Consider the following 18,144-nt stretch of genomic DNA (forward strand, 5'->3'; position numbering starts at 1 on the left):
TAGGAGCAATCTGAACCCTCCCTATGGAGTGGTCTAGTGTTGGATATGAGTGTGTGGGTCCCGGGCAGTGCTCCCTCCTTACCTGAGAGTGGGGTACCACACATCTGGATGAGATGCAGTACCTCTGTGGCAACTGGACCTGCAGGGGCGCCACACATATTTTCCCTATTTGTAAATAATAGCTCTCACTATGGATCGCTAGAGTACCAAAGCTTTAGAAATGGCGTTATAACCTTTTCTAGACTGATAGATCTCAATGACTTTCTTTTTCATTTCTTAATGAATTTCTTTGGATCTCATCACGATCTCTAGCTTTTGAGGATCTTTTGGTCTACTTCACTTTGTCAGTCAGGTCCTATTCAAGTTATTTCTTGATTGAGAACAGTTGTGGAAGTAATCAGGCCTGTGTGTCGCTTGGGAATTCCCAAAGATGTGATAAACCACAGTTAATTTATGTTTTAAGGAAAGGAGGGGAACAATCACTTTTTCACACAGGGTCCTGTAGGTTTGGATTTCTTTTTCCCTTTATAATAAATACCTTCATTTAAAAACTGCACTTTGTGTTTACTTGTGTTATCTTTGTCTAATATTTTAATTTATTTTGTAATCTGAAACATTTAAGTGTGACAAACATGCAAAAGAATAAGAAATTAGGAAGGGGGCAAACACTTTTTCACACCACTGCAAATACATTTTTTGCGGTTGCTGTTTTTTTTTTTCATTTTTATGATTCTTATTTATTACCTCGCACAGATCACATTCATTAACGCTGCTCGTCAAATTACCATATGACTAGTGTTGAGCATTCCGATACTGTAATATCGGCTATCGGCCGATATTCGCGGTATCGGAGTTCCGATATTTTTACAATATCAGATACCTGAATCGGAAGTTCCCATAATGCCTGCGCTCTGCAGTGTCTCTGAAGGATGACAAGCTGGATGGCAGCGCTCAGCTGCGATCCAGCCTGTCATCAGAATGCCATCCCAGCGTGGAAGAATTCTCCAGATTGTTTAAAAACCGGCTGCTTTTTACCGCCCGCCGGCTTTTAAACAATCACTCAGCCCCATACTCACTTCCCCACAGCCTCCCACCCCGATCCTCCGCTCCCCTCGCCTCCTCCCATCCTGATTGTAAGTTAGGACCGGGCGGGGAGCGCAGCACCAAGGAGCGGGGAGCGAAGGACCCGGGCGGGGAAGCCGGCAATGAAAAGACTTCACCGCCGGCTTTCCCGTTCTGTGCTGCGCTTTCCCGCCGGTTATTTCAAATGAACAGCTGAGGTATCAGGTGATGCTGATCAGCTGTTCATTTGAAGTCGCCACGGTGCCCTCAGAGGGTTCATGTGAGTTCATGCTTCACTGCAATGCATGAACTCACATGAACTTTCCCACGGCCGCACAGGTCAGCCACACCTCGCAGACCATCAGACCCGTCATGATTGGTGTGTGCGGGTGTCTGTGCGATGTCTGCAGGTGTGTGTGTGCAGGCAGACATAGGCCGATGTGACACTACTACTCCCATCGGCCTATGTCTGTCCCCCGCCCACTCGTGCCAGGAGGATCAGCTCGATGGGAGCAGTAGTTCCCCTCAGCCTGATCCTGCTATTTAAATTGCCCTACTGTATCCCCAATAAATTTTAAATACATGTCATTGGTGGCCAGTGGTTACCTAAAATAAATTAATTTATACATTACCCGTCCCTGCCGATCACCACCTAAAATAAAGTAAAAAATAAAAAACTACACCTATACTCACCTAGACACCTAATTCCCCGAAGCCATCGATCTCCTGTAATAAAATATAAAATAATAAACCACAACCTTATCCTTACCGCTCCGTAGTAGTCCACGAGTGTCTCACGATGATCTCCAGTTTAGAGCAGCCACATAGAATGTGACCGCTCTGAACCACTGCCGCCGCTAGAATGACGGGGCCGTAAAGCAGCCCCGTCATTGCATAAGCGGGTTCGCCGGAGTTCAGGCAGCGCTGCTCCGGTCAGCTCCTTTACGGCCCTGCTGTACCGTGAGAAATTCCCACGGTACAGCAGTGCCGTAATGGAGGTCTCCGGAGCTGCGCTGACTCAATGCACTCCGGTGACCTCAGTCAGCGGCTCACGCTGCCGGGAGTGGACGTGTTCCCGGCAGCGTGAGCTTACAGCAGCCATGCACAGCTGTCACCATCTCCAGATGTGACAGCTGTGCATGGGAGATCAGCGCAGGAGCGTGGACAGGTAACTATTTTTTTTAGTAAACTAAGAATTAAATAAAATGATGTGTTTTATTTCAAATAAATTATTTTTTTCTGGGTGTAGTGTGTTTTTTCTTTTTAGCACTTTGTAGGTTAGTAATGGGGGAGTCTTATAGAAGCCCATAATTACTAACCTGGGCTTCATGGCAGCTGACGCTGACATGAACCCCAACTCTATTACCCCCTGCCACCGCACCAGGGCAGCGTGGAAGAGCGAGGCTAAGTGCCAGAATTGGCGCATCCTGTGGATGCGCCATTTCTGGGGCGGCTGACAACTGGTGTTTCTAGCCTGGGAGGGGGGCAATATTCATGGCACCCTTCCTGGGCTGTTAATATCAGCCAACAGCTGTCTGCCTAGCCTTTGCTAGCTATTAAAATAGGGTGGACCCCACGTCATTTTTTAGGGGGGATCTCCCAGTTTAATAGCTAGTAAAGGCTAGGTATTCAGCTGGGGGCTGATATTAGTAGCCTGGGAAGCTCCGTGGGTATTACCCCCTTCCCAGGCTTCAAACATCTGCCCCAACCGTCTGCTTAACCTCGGCTAGAGACTAAAATTATGGGGGATCCCACGCCAATTTTTTTTTGAATAAATCCTTTATTTTAACACTAAATGACACTTGAGGGGTTAATAAAGATGCAGTCCCTAAATTATTATTTATTTTTTAATTAATTTTTCCCAAAAATTTTGACGTGGGGAAGCCCTTTTTTTTTATTATTTCATGAATTTCATGAAATAAGTTTAAAAAAAAAAAATACGTTGGGCTTCGCCCTATTTTTGTGTCCAGCCAGGTACAACTAAGCAGCTGGGGGCTGGAATCCACATCGCAGGGTGGCCCAAGCTTTGTTGGCCCCCCTGCTGCGAACTGCAGTCTGCAGCCACCCCATAAAATGTTGCATTCATAGAAGCGCCATCTTCTGGCGCTGTATCCAGCTCATCCAGGGCCCTAGTGCGGTGGCTCACTGGGTAATAAAGGGGTTAGGGCCAACTTTGTATTATCCGCTGGCTCTAAGCCCAAAATTCATGGGGTCACGCCAATATTAGACATGACAGCCATGAATTTCTAGTAAAGTATTTAAAAAAAACACAACACCCAGAATAAAGTCCTTTAATTGAAATAAACACACAATTCTTTATTGTTCTAAATTAAACTCTACTTACCGTCACGCCCATTCCAGCTGAAGCCAACGATCTCCTGCAATTAAAGTAAAATAATAAAGCAACATCATTCTTACCTTTCCATGGTTCCCAGGATAGCTTCAGCTCTGCTACATTCACATGACAGGCTGGATCGAAGCAGAAAGCTGCCATCCAGCCTGTCATCCCGCAGACACTGCGAAGCGCAGGCATGCTTCCGCTCCTCAGTGTCTGGCTGTGACGGCATCCCGATGAGCCGACAATGAACTCAGCTCACCTCATGCACGTCACTTACAGCGTGGGAGAATTCTCCTGTGCATGCGGTGAGCGTGAGAGACTTGGCTCATCTGGATGCCGTCACAGCCTGACACTGAGGAGTGCAAGCATGCCTGCGCTTCTCAGTGTCTGTGGGATGACAGGCTGGATGGCAGCTTTCTGCTGCGATGCAGCCTGTCATCTAGATGTAGCAGAGCTGGAGCTGTCCTGGGAACCATCGAAAGGTAGGGATGATGTTGGTTTATTATTTTTCTTTTATTGCAGGAGATCGTTGGCTTCAGCTGGAATGGGCGTGATGGTAGGTATGGTTTAATTTAGAACAATAAAGAATTGTGTGTTTATTTCAATTAAAGGACTTTATTCTTGGTGTTGTGTTTTTTTTAAATACTTTACTAGAAATTCATGGTGGTCATGTCTAATATTGGCGTGACCCCATGAATTTTGGGCTTAGGGCCAGCTGATAATACCAAGCTGGCCCTAACCCCTTTATTACCCAGTGAGCCACCACACCAGGGCCCTGGATGAGTTGGGTACAGCGCCAGAAGATGGCACTTCTATGAACGCGCCATTTTCCGGGGTGGCTGTGGACTGCAATTTGCAGTGGGGGGGGCAGAAATCTTGGGCCTCCCTGCACTGCAGATTCCAGCCCCCAGCTGCCTAGTTGTACCTGGCTGGACACAAAAATAGGGCGAAGCCCCACGTATTTTTTTTTTTAATTCTTTCATGAAATTCATGAAATAATTAAGAAAAAAAGGGCTTCCCTATATTGTTGTGTCCAACCAGGTACAAATAGGCAGCTGGTGGTTGGGGGCAGCCCGTTCCTGCCTGCTGTACCTGGCTGGACACAAATATAGTGCGAAGCCCCACGTCAATTTTTTTTTTAATCATTTCAGGAAATTCATGGAATAATTAAAAAAAAATTGATGTGGGGCTTCGCCCTATATTTGTGTCCAGCCAGGTACAGCAGGCAGGAACGGGCTGCCCCCAACCACCAGCTGCCTATTTGTACCTGGCCGGACACAACAATATAGGGAAGCGCTTTTATTCTTAATTATTTCATGAATTTCATGAAATAATTAAAAAAAAAAATATGTGGGGCTTCGCCCTATTTTTGTGTCCAGCCAGGTACAACTAGGCAGCTGGGGACTGGAATCTGCAGCGCAGGGAGGCCCAAGCTTTCTGGGCCCCCCCTCCCACAGCAAATTGCAGTCCGTAGCCACCCCAGAAAATGGCGCGTTCATTGAAGCGCCATCTTCTGGCGCTGTACCCAACTCATCCAAGGCCCTGGTGCGGTGGCTCACTGGGTAATAAAGGGGTTAGGGCCAGCTTGGCATTATCAGCTGGCCCTAAGCCCGAAATTCATGGAGTCACGCCAATATTAGACATGACCGCCTTGAATTTCTAGTAAAGTATTTAAAAAAAACACAAACACCCAGAATAAAGTCCTTTAATTGAAATAAAGACACAATTCTTTATTGTTCTAAATTAAACCATACTTACCGTCTCACCCATTCCAGCTGAAGCCAACGATCTCCTGCAATAAAAGAAAAATAATAAAGGAACATCATCCTTACATTTCCATGGTTCCCAGGACAGCTTCAGCTCTGCTACATCGAGATGAGAGGCTGGATCGCAGACGAAAGCTGCCATCCAGCCTGTCATCCTGCGGACACTGAGAAGCGCAGGCGTGCTTGCGGTCCTCAGTGTCAGGCTGTGACGGCATCCCGATGAGCAGAGTCTCTCACGCTCACCGCATGCGCAGGAGAATTTTCCCACGCTGTCAGTGACGTGCATGAGGTGAGCTGAGTTCATTGTCGGCTCATCTGGATGCCGTCACAGCCAGACACTGAGGAGCGCAAGCATGCCTGCACTTCTCAGTGTCTGCGGGATGACAGGCTGGATGGCAGCTTTCTGCTGCGGTCCCGCCTGTCTTCTCCATGTAGCAGAGCTGGAGCTGTCCTGGGAACCATCGAAAGGTAAGGATGATGTTGGTTTATTATTTTACTTTTATTGCAGGAGATCGTTGGCTTCAGCTGGAATGGGCGTGATGGTAAGTATGGTATAATTTAGAACAATAAAGAATTGTGTCTTTATTTCAATTAAAGAACTTTATTCTGGGTGTTTGTGTTCTTTTTTTAACTTTGACTATGGGGTTAGTAATGGGGGTGTCTTTTAGACGACTCTCCATTATTAACCTGGGCTTGATGTCAGCAGGCATTATAAGCTGACATCAACCCCAAACCTATTACCCCACTGACACCGCTACAGGGCAGTGGGAAGAGCGAGGCTAAGTGCCAGAATTGGCACATCCTATGGATGCGCCATTTCTGGGGCGGCTGACGGCTGGTGTTTCTAGCCTGCGAGGGGGCCAATATTCATGGCACCCTTCCTGGGCTATTAATATCAGCCCCCAGCTTTCTGCCTAGCCTTGGTCAGCTATTAAAATAGGGGGGACCCCACGTCATTTTTTTGGGGGGGGTCCTCCATTTTAATAGCTAGTAAAGGCTAGGTATTCAGCTGGGGGCTGATATTAGTAGCCTGGGAAGCTCCGTGGGTATTACCCCCTTCCCAGGCTTCAAACATCTGCTCCAGCTGTCTGCTTAACCTCCCCTAGAGACTAAAATTACGGGGAGCCCCACGCCAATTTTTTTTTTAATAAATCCTTTATTTTAACACTAAATGACAAGTACAGTAACCAACACTATCACTGTACTTATTATATATGTGACTGACATGTTTCTATCTATCTAATCTATGTGTGATGCTCTATTATTTCTGTTGTAAATTGTCGGGTACCGTTGCTGAATTGCCGGCCGGCTTTTTTAAAGAGACGGTGCATGAAAACACTAATATTTTTTTAAATAAATCATTTACACTAAATGACAAGTACAGTAAGCAACACTGTCACTGTTCTTCTTATATATGTGACTGACATGTTTCTATCTATCTAATCTATGTGTGATGCTCTATCTTTCTGTTATAAATTGTCGGGTACCGCTGCTTACTTGCCGGCCGGCGTTTTTAAAGAGACGGTCCATGAAAACACTAATATTTTTTTAAATAAATCCGTTACACTAAATGACAAGTACAGTAAGCAACACTGTCACTGTACTTCATATATATGTGACTGACATGTTTCTATCTATCTAATCTATGTGTGAAGCTCTATTCTTTCTATTCTAAATTGTCGGGTACCTGTGTATGCCGCTTCTGAATTGCCGGCTTTTCATGTTTCACTGTGAGCACTGTTCCCATCGATTTGGGCAACCACCTCCCCCAATACATTCTACATTATTGTTAGTTGTTTTCCTTCATGTAGAATTAACCTACAAGGAAAGAAAGGGTTTATTTTCATTCCGATATTTGAGTCCCTTTGACTTGCATTGGTTTCCGGTATCGGAATCGGCGATATCCGATACTTTTTGGGTATCGGCCCGATCCAATCCGATCCGATATTTCCTGATATCGGAAGGTATCGCTCAACACTACATATGACCCATACAGTTTATATTTTTTTGGCACACATTCTAAAATATTGTGTCCAATACTAACCAACAATGAATGTGGCCATACAAGTGAAGGAAACAGTTACAATCAGGTGCTAAATATGTTCTCAGAGTTGGTGTGTATTCTAAGCAAAGGTCATCTTCTTCTGGTCATGATTTTAAAAGTATTCTGTCCATGATGAATATATTCATCAATATTTTTTCAAGCTTTAAAAGTAAAAGAATGTTTTGAAAAAGACAAAGAAACCGTGAAATTACAAAATGAGCATGCACCAATGAATGTGTTCCAACCCAATGCATAAAACAAATAAGAAAAGGCTTTGCTTTATGAATGTCCACAAACTAGAAACTTCATATTTTTCTGAATTTCAAAAACTGCCACATACTGAGAGTTTCTACAACGTGGAAACTCTCAGTATGTGGTACAAGTTAGTACAAAGTGGACAACAAAGTTGTCAAACTACAAAATTTAGGCATTAACAAAACACATAAAAAAGTGCTGTTGGTTAGGTGGACACTGTTGTCCAGTCATGCGATAAATTTTTAAGTTTTTGGGAATTATTATAGCTTGTATTTAGCTTTTATTCTCTTACTATATTGCAATCATCATATTTTATGGGACTGTTTACTTACAATTGCTCATTTTGCTTTTCTACCAAGCTAATTCTTCTGTTTTTCATTAGGTCTATGAGATTCCATGAATCCATCTAAGCTCTATGTAGAAACAGAAAGTCTCTTTTCCCTACATGAGTCATAAGTCACTGAAAAAAATCCTGACAGGGGAGAGGAGAGAGAAACTGGGTCAGGAGTTGAAAAAGGAACAATTTTTGCAGGGAAAAGAGACTTCCTGTTTCTACACCGAGCAGAGAAAAGAGAAGACAAAATGAACAATTGCAAATACACAGTGCCCTATCATGTGGTGATTGCAATATATTAAGAGAATATAAATTTTGATGGCAAAGTTATTTAAATTAAAAAAGATAATTTATTAGTTGCACACAATTACATGCCTTTTTATTGAAAATTGTATACTGCAATGCTGCCATACATTCTAAATAATTTAGTGATTGTGATGAAATTTGAAATTCATATTTACTCTGGTGCTTCACTCTCAGATTGCATCTGAGAGTTCAGTTATTTAGGAACCTCATAAAATGGCATTCTCAGCAATTCTAATCCAACTTAGTGAAAAAACATATTTCAGGTTTATGTCTGGAAAGACCGATATAAAATCCATGACTAGAAGGTTTCAAATTCAGTGATTCGTAAGTAAGGAACCCAGCTGTTAGAATAGTGAGCTGTCCTTCATGGAAGCCTAAGAGCAGAATAACCTCACACAGAGACACAGGTGGAATACAGAATACTCTGAATTATGCATTTGAGTATCACATATCTTTATAGGATTTCTTATCAAGCTTATTCCACCGCTCATGCATTACCATCTCTGTTCTTGTGTGCCTGCTCACTTCTTTGCTAATATAGTATAATAAATATACATGAACAGGCAGTCTCTGGGATATGAATAAGATATGTTCTGTAGCTTTGTTCATAACCCAGATATGTAAGTTGGAACAGGGCTGTGAAGAGAAAGAAAAAAGTTACTACTTGGGCACACCACATCTCTGGACTCTTCACCATAGGCCAGGAGTTACAGCCATGTTTGGTCCTCTGAGGTTACTGCCCGTTTGATATGAAAATGTTGTTACCTCATGATGTCCATTGACCATTATTGTCTAAATGTGGCCAGATGTCTTGGAGACACAATGCGTGATGGCAGAAAGAAGAGAACCGTACACTTTTTTTAACCAATATTTACCTCTACGGCTGCCATACTGCTTGCCGTCTGGTTCTTTTGTTGTTGTTGCTGGATGATCTTCACTATAGGCCAGGAATTACAGGTGCATCAAGGCATCAGAGGTTACTACACGTCTTAACCTCTTTACCCCCGAAGGTGGTTTGCACGTTAATGACCAGGTCAGTTTTTACAATTCTGACCACTGTCACTTTATGAGGTAATTACTCTGGAATGTTTCAATGGATCCCACTGATTCTGAGATTATTTTTTTCGTGACATATTGTACTTCATGATAGTGGTAAAATTTCTTTGATATCACTTGTGTTTATTTGAAAAAAAATGGAAATTTGGTGAAAATTTAGCAATTTTCAAAATTTAAATTTTTATGCCCTTAAATCAGAGATATAGGTCACACAAAATAGTTAATAAATAACATTTCCCACATGTCTACTTTACATTAGCACAATTTTGGAACCAAATTTTTTTTTTATTAGGGAGCTATAAGGGTTAAAAGTTGACCAGCAATTTCTCATTTTTACAACAAAGTTTACAAAACCATTTTTTTAGGGACCAAACCACATTTGAAGTCACTTTGAAGGATCTATAGGACAGAAAATACCCAAAAGTAACAACATTCTAAAAACTGCACCCCTCAAGGTGCTCAAAACAACATTCAAGAAGTTTATTAACCCTTCACTTGCTTCACAGCAATTAATCCAACGTGAAAGGAAAAAATTAATATTTAACTTTTTTCTCTAAAATTTTACTTTAGACCCTAATTTTTTTATTTTCACAAGGGTGGTGAGCAATTGGATCCCCCAAGTGTTTTGCAAAAGTTCATGATGTATAGGCGTGAAAAAAACGATTTTTTAGCCCAATTTTTTTATTTTCACGAGGGTAATAGGAGAAATTGGATCAAAAAAGTTGTTGTGCAATTTATCCTGAGTACGCTGATACCCAAAATGTTGGGGAAAGCCATTGTTCGGGCGCACGGCAGGGCTTGGAAGGGAAAGAGCACTCTTTGATGTTTTCAACAGAAAACTCGCTGGAATTGACAGCGGACACCATGTCGAGTTTGAAGAGCCCCTGATGTGCCTAAACAGTGAAAACTCCCCACAAATGACCCCATTTTGGGAACTGGACTCCTTAAGGAACTAAGTTAGATATGGTGAGCACTTTGATCCTCCAAGTGTTTCGCAAAAGTTCATGATGTAGAGCCGTGAGAAAAAAACTTTTTTTCCACAAAAATTATCTTTTAGCCACAATTTTTTTATTTTCATGAGAGTAGCAGGTGAAGTTGGATCCCAAAAGTTTCTGTATAATTTCTCCTGAGTACGACTATACCCCATGTGTTGGAGAAAAATACTGTCAGGGCTCGGAAGAGAAGGAGTGACACTTTGGAATGCAGACTTTGATGGAATGGTCTGTGGGCGTCAGGTCACATTTGCAGAGTCCCTGATGTGCTTAAACAGTGGAAATGCCCAACAAATGCCCCCGTTTTGGAAACTAGACCCCCAATTAATTTATCTAGATGTGTTGTGAGCACCTTGAACCCCCAGATGCTTCACAGAAAATTATAATGTTGACTTGTGAAAATAAAAAAATAACAATTTTTTCCACAAAAATGTTAAAAAAAATATTTTTACAAGGGTAACAGGAAAAAGTGAATCTCAAGATTTATTGTGAAATTTCTCCTGAGTACGCCGATACCCCATGTGTTGGAGAAAACTAGTGTTTGGATGCATGTCAGAGCTCGGAAGGGAAGGAGTGATGCTTTGGAATGCAGACTTTGATGGAATGGTCTGTGGGCGTCATGTCACATCCTCATAGCCCCTGATGTGCCTAAACAGCGGAAATGCCTAACAAGTACCCCCTTTTTGGAACTGATACCTGATTTGTGAAGTTTATAATGTAGCGTCATTCATCGGTTGTGTAGACAACCTGACGAACACTACAGAACTGACGTATGACAACCTGACGAACACTATGTCAGTTGTGTAGTGATCGTCAGATTGTCATACATCAGAAATTAATTTAGTAGTACATGGAAGTATTGTACCTTTTGAAGCATTATTTCATGCACAGGCCAGGTTTGCTGGGTCTGGTGTCGCATTGATAAGTGGTGTCCTTGCGTATTCCCCGTTTATAACACACTCGGCATCTCTTTTGTGACTTACCTTTTGTTGCGACTTGAGGGACCTCCACTGGGAAATGCTGGCTGGGTACAATTTGAGGTCCTTCAGTTTCGGAAGTACTGTGGCTCGCTCCATCATTACTGCCAAATATCAGAGCCTTGATAACTAGCTCCTGGGAGGGAAGGTACGAAGTAGAAGTCTGGCCTGCACATTTTGACAGAAGGAAAGCGTTATGCATTGCCATCTGTTCAATGTGTACTGCCAACTTCTTGTACCACACCTTGGCCTTTCTCAAAGCGCTGTACGGCTGGAGGACTTGATCAGAGAGACCCCGTGTACTTGTTGTACCCCACTATACAGTCTGGTTTGAAGACCTGTTTAGTGGAACCTCGTACAGAGCTGAGGGTGCTGCCATCACCATGTATGGTAGTCAAGAAAAGGACATCCCTCTTGTCCTTGTACTTTTTCACCAGCAGGTGGTCGCTACATTGGGCTCTGCTCTAACCCCTTCTGAGCAGCTGCCCAATTAGCGACTTCGGGAGGCCTCTCTGATTTTTGCGTACAGTACCCCAGGCTGTGGTACCTCTCGCAGAGAAGGACTTGAGGAGAGGCACACTAGTATGAAAGTTATCCACATAGAGGTGATAACCTTTATCCTGCTGTGGGTGTGCCAAGTCCAACACAATTTTCTGTTCAGTTCCTGTATCCCAGTCTGTACTTGTCCCTATCCAGCCTGTTTACCTTCCTGCTCGTACCCACCTGTCTGCATACCAGCCATGCCTGCCAGTACCCGCCTGCCTGCATACCAGCCATGCCTGCTCGTTCCTGCATTCCCCGGTGTGGGCCCACAGCTGTGTGACCGGGGTCTGACCTGGAGTAGCACCTGGGCCACCTTCCACATCCCTCCTCAGACCACGGAGTCTATTAAGCCGCCATGCATTTGTGGTTGGATGTGGCGAGGCCCCTACTCACTCCCCTCCAGGCACTCCTCGGTTCGTGGCCCAGTGGGACCACTAACCATGCTTATGCCAAACAGTCCGGGCGTGAGTATAACAGAATATACCGTATTTTTTGGATTATAAGATACACTTTTTTCCTCCAAATTTGGGAGAAAATGTGGGTGCGTCTTATAATTCGAAGTGAGCTTACCGGGGGTGGCAGCGGTGGAGCAGAGTCACACGAGGCAGGGTCGCTTCTTCAGGAGGCTGGCGGTGGGAATTGGGCGATTCTGCAGGCCCTGGGCTTTCAAATGATGTCAGAGCCAGTGAGTGGAGTGCCCTTTTCCAAGGACTTTGGGAAAATGGCCACCAGAGGCGATGCATGCGCTGCTTGAGATCTCGGGAGACATCTGATGAAAGCCCTGGGCTCACAGCATCGCCCCATTCCTGCTGCTGTCGGCCTCCTGATGCAACAACCCTGCTTTTCCTATTTTCCACCCCAAATTTGGGATGTGTCTCATGGTCCAGTTTCTTTTAGTCTGCAAAATACGGTACATGTCATATTGATTATTATGAGTTGCAGTCATCACACTACATAGTATAGCATTGGGCATTGGCTAATCAAGATGCATCACTTGCTGTGCACCATAGAATTCCCTCTCTCTCCCTTCCTTTACTGAAATATGCCAATTTTTTTTTCCCACAAATCGAGTTTTTGGGATAAATTTTGAAATTCAATTTTGCCGAATTAGCTGGATTTTCCTAAAAAATTCAATAAATTTGTATGGATTTAAATTTTTTGAAGCATGTAATTGCTCAGAAAATACAGGTAGGGGAGAGGTTAGAGAGATAAGAGCTTACACTTCATATGCGAGAGAGATAGACAGAACCCCGCTGGCCCTAAGAGCTTATACTCAACATAAAAAAAAGACTTACTTAGTGACTCTGGAGATGGAAAATGACTCTGCCGTACAAACTGTTCTCTGCTAGAAACTGTTGATCTGTGATGACCCAGGTACTATTCACCACTGTACAAGGTATGATAATTCATAAGATGCCATAATTGCAAGGCATTTTGGGGAAGTCTGCGTGGCAATGAAAAATAAACTTTGCCTGCTCTCGGATGCTTCAGCAATTTGAAAAATGGACTAAGGCCAATTTATTTATTTTTTTGCAAACCGCAAATCGAATCTTCACATGAAACCACAAATTTCAGGAAATTCTAATTGAACTTGATTCTCTGTGAATTGATCCATTCATATATAGTTAAAATATTAAGAAGAGATTTAGAAAAATGGAAGGAGAGAAAAGTTTAATTAATTGAAAATAGTATAAAAATTATAACATGTTAATTTTTAAGTAGTATTTATAGATTTTAAATTAGTTTTATTCAAGATGGAGTCTCTTAAGGCACATTGTACTCTAACACCAACTAATATCTTCTCTAGATGGCTATACTCTTTGTGAAAATCCATTTCTAACCCATTTTTACCTTATTGATAAATGCATTTTTTGTCAATAAAATGTTGCTGGAAATTAATTAATAGATAGACATAAATTTGCATATTTATCCTTTTTAGCCAACTGAAGCAAAAAAAATATTGCATGAACCATCATCAATAGAAAGCTGCTGGAAAAGTGGTCTTACACGCATTGGGTTTTCAGCCAATGACATGAGATAGTTTATATCTTTGACCATTTATTGCTGGCTCCATTAATAAACATTCATTTCATCCCTCCTATTTTCTTGAATATAGCACCCTTCAGTTAACAAAAGACTGGAAAGCCAGCTTGATCAGTCAGTGTGTAAGAATGTTAAAAAGTGATCTTACCACCCTCTTCCAAAAAAGTTCTGACATTCCATACTATATTGTTATATTATAAACAGCTAAATGTCTCTATGGTTCCCATGGGTCACCATTGACCCTGTTGTGGTGGAAATTCTTCAAGCTTACCAAAATTACCACATTTTTATGAAAAATGTCAGAATTGCTGCTTCCAACAAGTGGCGCTATAGAGTTCTAGTCCTCTTCCTTTCTGAAGAGGCAATTTGCATATTTAATTTCTCAGAGGAGCATTGCACAGCAAATAAGCCTCTACATTGGCATGCCAGAGCCAGTATGTCACTCTCAACAAGGAGAAACTTTACTCCTTAGACCTCAGTCCTGAGCGCCTCACCTAGCCAAATCAAATCTCACACTTTGCACTGACAAGCAGCAACACCCCGAAACAACGTGTCTGCAAATTGAGATTCTGATTTGGCTTTTATCCTAAGTCATATTCCAAGGCTCGTTAAAGGGTCGATAGTGACTTGTAGGATCGCTGGTTCCAACAGGTGGCGCTATAGAGTTCTAGTCCTCTTCCTCTCTGAAAAGACAATTTGCATGATAATGTTTTATCATGCTATGTTATGTTGTACTGCTGTTAGGTAATATAATACCATTATAGTTAGATATAATAGATTAATGAAGTGTTTCAACTTTTTTGTCCAGCAATGTTAATGTACAAATAATGCATCGTTATTACTTCTGTGATGTGATAGATTTGTGAATTGTAACTGACTGACATTAGACCACATGGGAAACTGGGTCATGATTTTAGAACTTTAGTAAGCAAGGTAAATCCACCCCTGGTGTAAATAATGCTAAATACACGGGCTAACTGGATAACAGATTAAAAGTTTTTGCTATTGCCTGTAATGAATGATGGTGCCGACTGGCACAAAAGGAGATCAATTCCTTAGGTAGTTACAATAGAGAGTAAGAACATGCTATTAAGATGCCCCATCCTAGGCCCTTGACAAAGCCACAGTTTGAAGGGTTTTATCCTAAGTTTCATTAATGTGGAGTTTGGACCAGGTGGAAGAGACCAACCCAACTGAGTAAGAGAAAGCCACCATTAGAAGGTCAAGGACTGACATAGCAAAGGGGAGAACATCTGCTTTTTCATGTTTCTAAAGAGTGTGCTTGCCTGTGAGGGGTGAGGAGACAGCAAAATGAAGAGAGTTTAGAAGTTGATGAGTAAAGAGCAGAACCACAGCAAAGACAGCTGAGGCTTATGAGGTTTAACGTGGGTTTCGAAGATCTATGTGGCACTGTAATGTAGAAAGGTAAACTTCAAGTGTGCATAAAGTGCTAAATAAGCTACTGCAGGATATTGCTGCCATTGAAAGGTCACCATGAGAGGGGCTGTGACTATGTAAAGGAGTGGATAAGCTGTCAACACCCCTGCGGAATTTCTTATAGTAATATAATGAATTGTCATGTTTGATATGTTGTGTTACCTATTTTGTGACCTGCAGCACATAGCGAGCCAGTGGATTTGGTTAACTATGGGGGTTAACCCACAGATGGAGGAGTTACTTGGGCAAAAGGAACTCAGTTCCTGTTTGTCAGGCCGATAGTGGAAAGAAAATAAAAGAGAAGAACCTATGGTCCTATTTTTCACAGACCAGCATTGTTTTATGAGTGAAGAAAGGAGGAGACCATACTTGGATAGCAAGTTCTGGAGTGAACAACTATCAAAAGGCAGAAAGATTTGTTATTTCTGGCAAGTTGAGGCCTACAGCAAATGTTATTTAAACTAGATGAGAATGTAAATTGTAGCCAGACCTGAGGGTCATAGTGAAGACTGGACAGACTGGGACACCCCTCAGACAGGATGTCTGCTGGCATTACAACTAACACTGTGTGCTGTGCTCATGAGATAGTAACACAGTGATTGTGCCAGAGTGATGGGACTGTAGGTAAGAAGATTGTCATCAGGCTGACTAATGTGCCAGCTGATTGTCAGAAATGTCAGCAAAGTGTAAACTTGTAAACCTATTTTTATGTGTCTACCTCTGTAAAAGTCAACCTGTTGCCTTATTTAAGACTTTTGTAACCACTAAGCATGTTGCCTCCTTGTGAGAAAAAATTCTTCTATTGATAACTGCGTACACCCAAATTCTTCCACTATCCCTGATCAGGAAATGTTCTTCCAATAATGGGCCACTGTATTCCACTATATTTAAAGAGGCATTATATCCTATATCTTATCATATTAAGGGATTCGACCAACATACAAGACCCTAACAGAGGACACAATGTGATCAATAATAAATGTGCATCACATTAGATAGTTTTAAATCAGATAAAGTCTAGATATTGAGTTTTCCAGTTTCCCCAACTGATCAGTTTTGCTGAGAAATTAAAAGTTTCACTGAAAAATAAACAAACGTTTGTTCCCAATGTTAAGGATGACTCCCATGTTGCTATCTCTTTCTCCCTCAAGATCTATTTGTTTTTATCTTACAAATGTAAAAAAAGATTTTTTTTCTGCATTTGTGAAAACTAGGTAATGAACTCACCTTTCTTTTTAAGCCCACATATGCCACAAATTGTTGCCAAGATAATTAGCAAGTAATATCTGCCGAAACAAAGTGTAGTTAACAGCTTGGCTGACATGTGTTCGGAGATACAATATCTGCTCCAGATAAAAGCACAATTAACTAATGCCAAACACTTATTTATGGTTCTAAAAATGATCCTAATGTGTTCACAACATTGATGTGATGATTTAGAGTTTTCTGAGGCTTGATAGACAATAAAGAGGACACGATATGGATTTGTTTTTTAACAGCTACATCAACTAATCATAGTAACTGTGAAAAATTTCTGAACGGTAATTTTTTAAAATATATTTAATTACCTTTATTATGCATATTCTAATTTATGTATATTTGTTCTAATCAAGTAAGTCAAACCTGTGTGTGCAGAAATAAGAATAGCACCTGGGCCTTCATGCTTGAGTGAGGAGGTCTGGAGGTCCTTGTATCAAATAAAAAGAAAGTAACTCCAAAAATTCCAAGGCATCAGAGAATAGTAGGAATAAGACGTAGCCTTTATTCCATTCTTAAAATCGCATATGAAATATAAAAATGAGGTAGATGATGCAATGTTTCGGCCCTAATGGGCTTTTTTCAGGCCAGAAAGCCTGGCTGTAATTCTTATTGACTTGAAAAAGGCCCGTTAGGGCCAAAACGTTGCATCGCCTACCTCGTTTTTGTATTATTTATGTGATTTTAAGGATGGAATAAAGGCTACGTCTTTTCCCTAGTATTCTCTGGTGACTTGTAATTTTTGGAGTTTCTATAGTTTCAGACTTTGTGGGAGGTCATACTGAGTCAGCAAGAAGCTACCAATGATGCTTGAGAATTAATCACTGGACTAAGTAAATGAAAAGATAGTGTTTGTGTGGTTTTCCCCCGGTTTCTCCAGTTTCCTCCCACACTCCAAAGACATACTGATAAGTAATTTAGATTGTGAGCCCCAATGGGGACAGTGATTGACTGTTGCGCATCAGTTGTAATCAGGGGCGGCAAAAGTGACAGCCACATTCTCAATTTGACAATCAGGATGAGAGACATCTTTGATCTATTTCTGTTCTGTTAGCCTTGGAAAGATCTTCAAAAAGAAAACTTGACATCTCTGGACCTAATAACAAATGAGGTCTAGTAATAGTATCTTGTTTGACAATACATTTTACATGCATGTATGTAATGTATAGACACAAAAATGTTTGAAAAACAGAATCAAAATGAAGTCTCCTCATAAAAATAATCTAAACACGTAGAGAAAAAATCATGTATGTTACAATCTCTTAAAATTGTTCAGAAACCCCTGGCAGTGAAAAGCTTCAATAGTTCCAGCTCTATTGTCAGTAAATATTTATGGTAAATGGCCTTTAATAAATTAAAAGGGAAGTTCTACATATTATTTGCTCTAGTTATTTAGTGAAATTGTGCCAACAAGCTGATAAATCAAATTAGGAACCAATCTAATCTATTTTTTTTTTTTGAATTTGCAGTTTTTTTTTTCTTTTTAAAATTGCGTGAAGTAAGCACGGAAAGTCCTGCTCTATATTTTATTTTGACTGAAATTATTTTCAGCAAAAACATTACTTGTTTTAGAAGAGAAATTATCCAACAAATTGATAAGAATGTCCTCATAAATATTGCTGGAATTTCATTTCATTGGAATTTGTATTTAATTACCAAAGTTTTAATGTAATTAAAAAAAATTACAAACTTTTAAATAATATTTCATTATAAATATTAATGCATTGTGAATTT

The sequence above is a fragment of the Phyllobates terribilis genome, unplaced genomic scaffold, assembly GCF_046119375.1.
Source record: "Phyllobates terribilis strain yellow unplaced genomic scaffold, ASM4611937v1 Scaffold_1__5_contigs__length_1240528914, whole genome shotgun sequence".
NCBI classification, from domain to species: Eukaryota; Metazoa; Chordata; class Amphibia; order Anura; family Dendrobatidae; genus Phyllobates; species Phyllobates terribilis.